At 35.0% G+C, this 10,574-nt stretch overlaps 1 non-coding gene across 1 annotated transcript; it reads right to left on the bottom strand.

The window, feature by feature from the left end:
* Positions 1-6,684: 6,684 nt before the first annotated feature.
* On the bottom strand, positions 6,685-6,803 carry LOC148302813 (5S ribosomal RNA). The gene has a single exon (XR_015838585.1). It is a non-coding gene; the product is annotated as a 5S ribosomal RNA (ribosomal RNA).
* Positions 6,804-10,574: the final 3,771 nt, after the last annotated feature.

The following is a 10,574-nucleotide window of genomic DNA, read 5'->3' as shown; positions in this document are numbered from 1 at the left end:
AGTCCCACATTTTACGCTTGCATAACGGAACCGAACCAACGATGTTGTTATTTGTTATACGCGGCCGATGCTCGAGCGTTTCCGAAGAAAGTTGTGATGTAACGCGAATATGTAGTACAGTGGTTCTAAACCGGTGCTCCGCGAAACACTGGTGCTCCGCGAGCCTGTTGCAAGTGCTCCGCGAAACAATGGAGACCAAAATTTAATATGGACTCATTTACTGTGCGATAGACAGGCGCCGCGGCGTAGTTGGGTAGACGGTCGACTGCGAAACTTGCGTCGCGGATTCGATTCCCGCCAATTGCAAAATGAATTCAAGAAAGATTTATTTTCAATTGGTCTGGGTGTTTATGATGTATTTTCACATTTACCTTCCATATCTTTACTATCCTACCTGCAGACAAGCATCTAAAAAAGACGCTTTGCGGGTTATTCCTTATTTTAAGTTGCAATTATAGTGACTGGATGGGGCAGCATCCTTGCAAAGTGAAATTGTTAGAACAGCTGTCAAGATATCTTCGATTCTACATATATCATCTTACTTAAAACAATTGAAAATATCATGGGAGTTATGTGTAGCAATTTGGATGAAGAAATGATATTGGCTATATCAAATATGGGACCTAATATCGCTTAAATTCGAAAAACCCGACCAGCTCAGGTGTCACATAAAAAAAAATTGCCACTAAAAGTTTCATTGTAGAATTAATATTTTTTTTATTTTTAAATTAATGTTATTTTTAACTTCTCTATAATAAAATAATCTGATTAATTTAGAGAAAAAGTTATCTTTGCATGTTTTTTGGATCTTTAGTTTAGGTGCACCGCGAATTTTTGTTATGGTCAAAAGTGCTCCCTGACTTCAAAAAGGCTTAGAACCACTGATGTAGTACGTAGTAGGTTCTTACTACCAGCTGCTTATGAGGACTGTTATGACATCGCCAATAGCCAAACAGCCCATTTTATTATTACAAAAGTCGTTTTGGGAGCGTTTAGACGTACCTACTACATAATCTTGATTATGTGAGAATCAACCGGTATCCCTTTTATCCGGCGCGGATAAAACGGAAAATATTTTGCATTTTTTACATCTCAACATAGATGAAGATAATCCAAAAGTCTGGGTATTTATAGGGCTTATGGCTGTTTAAGTGATCACTTAGATACACACTACAATATTCACCATTATACCTATGATTGACAACCACACTTCGTAAATTTTCAGAACTCCTAGTTATGTCATTATTCTCATGACACGGTACATATGAGTTCACATCAGCCATCTATGTTGGATTGAGAGAGCTTTTATTTAGCAGAAACTCTTTTATTTGGATATGTGCAAGCTCCAAACCCCGGATTATTTTTACATACTGGGAAACGCCTGAACATGAAATATTTTTTATGCAGCTTCTAATTTGACCATTTTTGTGCACAATATTTTGAGAAATCGAAATGTTTTGATAAAATATTTAATTACAATATTACGGAGTTGGTAAGGATGAAAGTGAAATCAGTGAAATGCGATCTCTCAGACGAATGTACGGTACAACGATGTATAGATAGATGATAGATGTTTAAATGGTGATATAAGAAACGAATGCAAGACGAAGATAAGCATTATCGATTAAATTGAGAAAGATGTGGTGAGATGGTTCGGGCGTGTGAATCGAATGAGTTAAGAAAGAACAGTAAAACAAATTTATGATGCGAATGTGTTGGTAATAGATACAGACGAAGACCGAGGAAAACCTGGCATGAGCAAGTACATATTTTAAAAAAACACTTCAAATTGGTTAGGTCAGGTAGGAACGAATGAGGAGATGCTTGAATGTCGAAGAGGCAAAGATTGTTTGCGAAGGCAGATTGGTGCGGCATTCTATTCTCTCTGCCTACCCCGACGGGGAAGTGACGTGATGGTTAGTTAGTTAAGTAGTTTCATTCGTTCATCAGGTCAACTATACATTAGAATATTTAGTTGACCTGATGAGGAAATGGTTATTCCGAAACCATTTGTCGTAAAATAGAGTTTTTAAGTAGTATTGCACAAAGTGAATGGTAATGAGAGTGTTATATTACCATACTACAAAGTAAATAATGCTATTAAAATACAAAATACCAAAATTCTTACTTTAAACACCCACGTTCTTTTAATACTCTTTATGACACGAGTATTTTAACCCCACTTTTAGAAATTCCAATCCCTTATTTGAATTTTATTATTATATTAATGTAAATTATTCAGCCCACTTACCAAAATATTGAGGTCACATTTGTTGAAATGCACTTTGAGGATATGTCACTTGAAGACCACATTTTTTAGGTTAATCTTTCACTTAAATTGAAACGTAATCTGTTACCTTGGATTGCAATCTATGTAGAAAGATCTTTATTGTCGCATGTTATATGTAATGATCAATTTATTTCGGCCTTGCACACCCGTTTTCTACTGTTTTATTAAGACCCCTGTATTTTATGTAAACAACAATTAAACCATGCATAATTTTAATGCGTATAAAAACTTTTTTTAAAATTAATTCAAAAAGCGATTTAGTTGTCTAGGTCGTGTATTTTGTCCGCCTCTATTGCGTAATGGTAAGCGTGTTAAGCTACCGTGCTGGAGGGTCCTGGGTTCGAATCCCAGGGGGGGAGGGTTTAAAAAAAAAAATATATATATATATATATATATGTATATATATATATATATATATATATATATATATATATATATATATATATATATATATATATATATATATATATATATATATATATATATCCAACTAACTAATCATCACGCCGCTTCCCCGCAGGGGTAGGCAGAGAGAATCGAACGCCACACCACTCTGTCTTTGCAAACATTCTTTGCCTCTTCTACATTCATGCATCTCCTCATACATACCCGACGATTATTACGACTCCTGACCCGGCCGCTTTCAAGTATTTGACATACCTGATTGTGCCAAGTTTTCCTCGGTCGTCTTCTGCTTCTTTTTCCGATGTTTGATAGATGTTCGAATGATGAAATAAGGAAAGAATGTAAGGCTGAGATAAGCATTATCGATAAAATTAAGAAAGGTGTGTTGAGATGGTTTGGACATGTGGAGCGTATGAGTGAAGAAAGAACGTTTAAATAAATTTATGAGGCGAATGTAGTTGGAAAAAGAAGCAGAGGACGACCGAGGAAAACTTGGCACAATCAGGTATGTCAAATACTTGAAAGCGGCCGGGTCAGGAGTCGTAATAATGATGCATGAATGTAGAAGAGGCAAAGAATGTTTGCAAAGACAGAGTGGTGTGGCGTTCGATTCTCTCTGCCTACCCCTGCGGGGAAGCCGCTTGATGGTTAGTTAGTTAGTTAGTTAATGTTACCCAGGATTGGTAATATTAAATATTAGAAATACATGTAAATATTAGAAATACTGAAGCGCAGCAGTGATCAACTTGCCTCAATATAAGTGACGATCGAGATAACACTGCGTCAATACGATGCAGTGCCCTATGCACCATTGGTTTAGAAGAACGTCATGTATTTGGTACGCCTCTTTTAATTTTTTAGAAGATATCTAGTTGTCGCCGCCTAAGATGTCAACCGCTGACAATCCTCATTTAAACCATGGGACGCGGGCCTGACTTGATAGAATGCAAAGAAGTTGGCAGCTGATAGAGGAGCTTGGAGCCAGTATGTGGACTTCATATGCCCTACATGCGGTGCGGACATAATTTAACCAATTAATTAATATAAATGACACATCACGAATTGTGGTTTCAAAATAGACTTTAATTTACTATTAAAATAAATGCCAATCAATGATCCCCTAACCTAATTTTTAACCACAACTTTCTCCGCAATAGATAGTTCATAAAATATATTAAGCCTAATAATTCCATTGTTCGTTCTATTTTTATTCTTTTTACTGTACCACTATACTACAAACCCATTTAAAACAAATATTTAGTAGGGTAAATCGTATTGTTATTGAATTAAAAAGTTATTGGCGGTTAAAGGCAACTCGTAACATTTAAAAAAAATCTCAAAAACAAAAAAAATGCACACTTTTCCTTGAAATACTTCTTCCACTTTTTCTAACCATTATCCGCACCTAATGGTGCATAGGGCACTGCATCATATTGACAAAGTGTTATCTTGATCGTTACTTACATGAAGGCAAGGTGATCTCTCCTGCTCTTCGGGGACCTATTTTCTCGGGGACTCTTCGGGGGGTTATTAAATAAATAATATTTATTTTTACCCCCCCCCCCGGGAATTGAACCAGGGACCTCCTAACGGTACCTAAACATGCTAACCATAAACACCATGCAGGCAAAAATTCTTTATAAAATACTCTATTAAATTATGCTTTATTGAGTCTTAAACTGAAAACTATGAATATAATTTTAATAACATTTTAAAAACGAAAGCAATATTACCGTGAACAAGAAAATTACCGTGGTTACTATCAACGTCAGCGTATAGTATCAGTGGCATAGCTTTTTTATATTTCAAGAAATATTTTTTCAAGTATGGCGTAAATAATACAGTTACACCCCTTGAATCAACGTAGCTAATTTCTGACAGTAGTATTTATTTAATCTTTAGTTGTTTACCCTACATTTACGTAAAGTAAAATTAATCTTATTTTGACACATACACTAAATTTATGTTCTTACAGTTTTTAAAATTAATTCATTCAATATTATTACTTATGGGTTCTACCCACTTCTCACAATAAAATCCCACGCTTTTTTTATTAATGGTTTTATTTGCTTTTCCTTTCTTGTTTACTAAAATATTATTTTAATACCACATATAATATATGCTGATAAAACAAACTAATTTGAATTTATAGTACGTGAGCTCTAGAACATTTGAAGAAATGCTTTGTTTTTCATAGGGGCCATTAATTTTTTTTTCAGCAAAACTAGAGCAGAACTAACAAAAGAAAACAAAATTTTGAGTAAAATTAGGTTGTAAAGATGTGAAAGAATGATACAAGTGAAACGTTTCTCTACATTTATAATATTTATAAAAAAAACATGCATAAATTATGGCGAAAATAATTCAGCAAACAATAACGAATTACCAGTTTTTTACCTTGTCTGTTATTTGTGTTAACGGGTTGAATGTCTATTAATAAATTATAAAAAATATATATATTATGAATGATTTTGTCCATCTCCGTAGTGTAATGGTCAGCACGCTCGGCTACCGTTCTGGAGGTCCCGGGTTCGATTCCCAGGGGGGGTAAAATAAATATTAGTGATTTTTTCACTGTACAATTTATTCAATATTACCCTGGACTGGTACCTGAAGCAGAGGGCTGATCACCTTTCCTTCATGTGTAACGATCAAGATTTTGTATTACGCAGTGCCCTATGCACCATAGGGGTGCAGCCAAGGGTTTTATTATTTTATTTATTATGAATGATACAATGTACGATTCAACCGGATTTTTTTTTAATACGAATATTTATCCAAATTTTTATTTTATTTTTTTATATATATGTATACATGTGGAACGAATGAGTGACAAAAGAACAGTAAAACAAATTAATGAGCTGAATGTAATTGGAAATAGGAGCAGAGGAAGACCGAAGAAAACTTGGTATGATCAAGTATGCCAAATACTTGAAAGCGGTCAGGTCAAGGGTTGGAATAATCGGCTGGTATGTATGAATGTGGAAGAGGCGAAGAATGTTTACAATGACTCAGTGGTTTGGCATTATATTATTTCTCCCTACACCCCTGCGGGGAAGCGGCGTGATGATTAGGTAGTTAGTTAGTCAGAATCATTAAATTCAACTAATTGTTATTTTGTTTTATGTATCTTTTTAATTAAATCAAATAAAGTATAAAAATCAGCAAGAAAAATTGACAATATAGGAATTTAATACATCCGTTACATTTCTTCATAATATACTTAAAAAAATCAAACCTTTTTTTGTTATTCTGGAAGATAAGTGATACAACGCGATAATAAATAAAATAAAATCAATAATCCTACTCGTCGAAGTAAAAATATCGATTTGTAGATATTTCTCGTACATTGAATCACTTGTGTAATTGAAATAACTGCATTTCCTCAAATTATTGCCCGCACAATGATAAATAATAGGTAGGTAGGTACCTAGATATGTAATTCAAGAATGTGTGTTAATAATCGGGAATAGTGCCGTGGGAGAATTGGAGGGAAATTATTGTTCTATCGGCATCAATGCAGAAGAGAGTCGGAACTATGAAGACGAGACACGGTAAGTAGGTCGAAAAACAAACAGCATGAGATTTTATACGGAAGCTTACGTATTGTGCAATGGTTATGTCTGAATGACTTGTTAATATTATCCGCTTTTATCATTACATTAAAATTATTTACCGAAATGGTAACAGGGAACAATGGCTGAACGATTCACATTCTCAGCACTTATCAAAAAGATGTATAAGATCAGTGCTCAAAATATTAATTAATCATAAACAAACTGAAAACATAGAAAAATCTTAAATAAATGGAGGCAAAAATAGTGTTCTGAAATGCTAATGTAAAATAAACTATTAGGTTTTTCTGAGTAGCATTTTGTAACTGTTGCCTGAATTAAGGCCAATATAAGAAGTAGATTTTTACTGCATCATGAAAATTAAAAAAAATTCAAGAAAAAGGGATATAAATAAATTTGCAACAAAAAGAACAAGGCCAACGGCACGCGGTGTTCCCAAGCGGTCACCCATCCAAGTACTGACCGCGTCCAATGTTGCTTAACTTCGGTGATCGGACGAGAACCGGTGCATTCAACATGGTATGGTCGTTGGCACGCCGTGGAGGATTTCAATGGTATATAAATGAATAATACGAATAAATTAATAACGTGCATGTACTACCTACACAATAAACTGGAAATAATTTCCCCTACCCGGGAAAAAATGAGTGTGCACTAAGAAAGCATTATTTAATTTTCAGACAGTCATTTTATACACTGCCATCTATTAAAAATACATCGAAGTATACTTCTATAGAAGTCAAAGCTTTGTAATATATCCGCTAGGTTTTTAACATTTCTTCGTGTCATAATTTATAGAGATGGCGGTAATGGTATTTTTCATGCAGAAAACGAGAAATAACAGTGACTTGATATAAAATGCACTTATATAATAATAACAGCAATAATTAAATTCTTCTAAATAAATTCGGAACAATGGAAGGACCTTAGCGAATCTTAATGACTCACGTCTTCTCACGATCCCCTTGTTAAAATAAGTCTGGGTATTGAGCTACTTGTGAAATTGTGAAGAAAACAAATATGTCAAAAATATTTTAAGGAATATTTAAAATATTGAATATAATGGAATTTTCATAAAATAACGGACACGCCTCCTTTGAATAGGAACTTGAAATGACGATTAAACATTTGTGATAAAACTAATGTATGTCTATAGAAATATTTTTAGTTTTTTTTTTCGACATGCCTCCCGACAGCCATGTTGTGAGTTCCTTCAGAATGTCTCTGTAAAGTTATTGTTTTTAAAGTAAATCAAGCGGAAGTTTGCAGGTCGTTAGAAGAAGCCTACATCCTCAACAGTGGAGGGAAGGGTTATACAAAAAATATCAATATTAAAATTCAATAACTTTTAATGACGTACATTCAAATCTCGCGTGCCCAATTTTCGAAAAACGAAATAAATAATAGCTACACAGGTCTCCCGTTACTCAGTTATATATTTACGGCCTCGTGGGTCGTTAGACTCGGACCTAATGGTAACAAGTAACGAAATATAACGATCGATTTGACACCGCAGGGTGCGTGTGAGCTGAAAAATAGCCCGGCGTTTCGTGGTCTGGGAAATCTGTTCTTGAATATTCATGAAAATCTGTAATAGTATTAACCTTAGCACGTGTTGGAGTGACCACAATTTGAACCCTCGGGGTCACTGTGGTCGGAGAATTCGCCTACAGACTTAAGGATGTGTGGGTCAATTATTTAAAGCGCGTAAGCGTCTAGGGTGAAAATATGTGTGAAAATATGAAACATATTTCGTCTTACATGGGTATGACTTTTTTTAAAGGAATATCCCGCAAAACCTCCACATTTGGGGCTTGTCTGCAGGTAAGATAGTAAGGGTAGGGAAGTTAATTGTGAAAAATACATCAAAAACACTTAAACCAATTGAAAATAAATCCTTCTTTTATTTATTTTGCACTTGGCGGGAATCGAGCCCGCAACACTAGCATCAGATCGCAGTCGAGCGTCTATACAACTACGCCACGGCGCCTGTCTTGTTCTCATTTCTTTTTTGTTTGGTAGGGCGACAGATTTTTCAAGATTTTGAAGGGATTCCATTCATCGATGAATAAGAAAATTATACAATAGTAATCGAATAATATTGAAGTGACAATAAATATTTTTAAGATAAAAGAACGTCGATGAATGTTCCGTTGAAGATTGTAACATTTGTTTAAAAACACACCCGTTCAAATAGCGATTCTTTTACCATATGTATTAATGAGTAAAATTATGGAAAACTTAGCCCACCTGTGTTTTTGTTATTATTATGTATCTTTAAAATTAAAATCGGACCACGCCAGAAAGTCCGTCCTGTTACCAACTCCAATGTATGGAAGCGAACCCTGGAGTTGGCAGAAGAATGATGAAAGTAGACTAAATGCAGCCGTAATGCGATCATTTAGACGTATGTGCGACAAAATGTTTGATTGATATTCGAAAGGTGAAATAAGGAAAGAATAGAATAGATTTATACTATCCACTGACACTTCGTGATGGAATTGCATTTTTAATTTATTATTAGATTAAAACCAATATTTTTAGCTTTTCCACTTTTTTATATGACCAGCGACCGGGTTTTGTCGTTACCGACATCATCAGACTGGTCTGATGATGTCGGTAACGACGAAACCCGGTCGCTGGTCAAATAAAAAAGTGGAAAAGCTAAAAATATTGGTTTTTAATCTAATAATAAATTGAAAGAATAGAAGGCTGAGATAACCATTATCGATAAATTTAACAAAGGTATGTTAAGATGGTTTGAACACGAGGAATTGAGTGAAGAAAGAACGATAAATCAAATTAATGATGTGAATGTAGTTGAAAATAGGAGTAGAGGAAGAATGAGGAAAACTTGGCATTACAAATTATGCCAAATACTTGAAAGCGGTCAGGAGTCGAAATAATCGGCGGGTATGTATGAGGAGATGCATGCATATGGATGAGACGAAGAATGTTTGGAAAGACAGATTGGTGTGGCATTGTAATCTCTCTGCCTACCCCTGCAGAGAAACGGCGTCATGGTTAGTTTTAGTCAGTTGGTATCAATTTATTTGAAATTTTCTGTATTGATTGTTGAACTTCCTTATGTAGGCATACGGAAAACTATCGATTTCGTATGGAGGCATACTATATTCGGTATGTTTGCGACTTTTGTTGCATTCTTGACCCGGTTGCTAAGTTTCACGGATACCAACACAACACGCTGCCATTACCTTTACCTCTTTACCCCCACTTGGCCCCCAGGCCCCTTACCTACATTATATACTAATGGGGTAGGCCACTCTTTGTCCGATAGTTCATTGGCCTCTTACACCCGTTGGCCTTTATTGACCTCTCAAAATCAGACGTAATTCGTGAGAAACGACGATAATACGTTTATCAATAATTGATTTTAATGAATTGAGGAATTGGAATTGAGGCAAGAGCTATCTGTGTATTGCCGCGAAAGAAGTACTAATGAGCATGTGTAAGACGGAAGATATTGTGAGTTGGGGACAACAACGAAGGCGATACTGAATTGAGCATATAAACAGAATGTCAGAAGACAGACTTCCGCGTATCGCCCTTCAAGGAAACCCTGAAAGACGTATACCCCCAGGCAGACCTGCAAAAAGGTGGAGAGATAGCTGGCAGTCAATATCCCAAGAGCAACAGGCGACGGCACAGGATCCTGAGGATCTACAAAAGGAAGAAGATTTTAATGATATAACTTTTAGGCATTCGACTCACTTGGCGTCATCCGCTTATAATGCGTTTATTTCGAAAGGAATATTATATTTCACCAGGACCTCTTTAGTCAGAATCCCCGCTAATCCGAAAACCTCTGTAATCCGAACGCCCACTCATCCCTTACGACCCAGTATTCGTTAAGTCGCAACTTTATTTTCTCAAAATTCAGGTAACATTTTACGTAATTAATTTTTATCTTAAAACACCGTTTTTGCATCGAAAAAATAAGTTTTTCTTCGAAATAATGATGTGGTTTTCAAAAGAAAAGAGTTATTAATAAATATTAGAGTGAAAAAGTCATTAACATTTATTTGACCTCTCTTTCTGGGAATCGAACCCGGAACCAGGAGTGTTGTTTTTGCATTTTGAAAAAAAGGTATTGTTTAATTATTTTTTTAAATATTTTTCAAATGGAGAAAAAACCTTCAGGTTTTACCTACAAAGATCTATTGCACAGTAAAATGTTCAATAAGTGGCTTGATATTTATTTTTAATACATTTCTTTATATTTAAACTTTAAAAACGATCTCCTGAAAAATCTTTTTTTTATATATGACGTTGTTGAAAGGAGA

The sequence above is a fragment of the Brachycentrus maculatus genome, unplaced genomic scaffold, assembly GCF_059751285.1.
Source record: "Brachycentrus maculatus isolate JH-2025_06_01 unplaced genomic scaffold, ASM5975128v1 h1tg000407l, whole genome shotgun sequence".
NCBI lineage: Eukaryota > Metazoa > Arthropoda > Insecta > Trichoptera > Brachycentridae > Brachycentrus > Brachycentrus maculatus.
The sequence above is the reverse complement of the archived record's forward strand: the minus strand, read 5'-3'. Positions and strand labels throughout refer to the sequence as shown.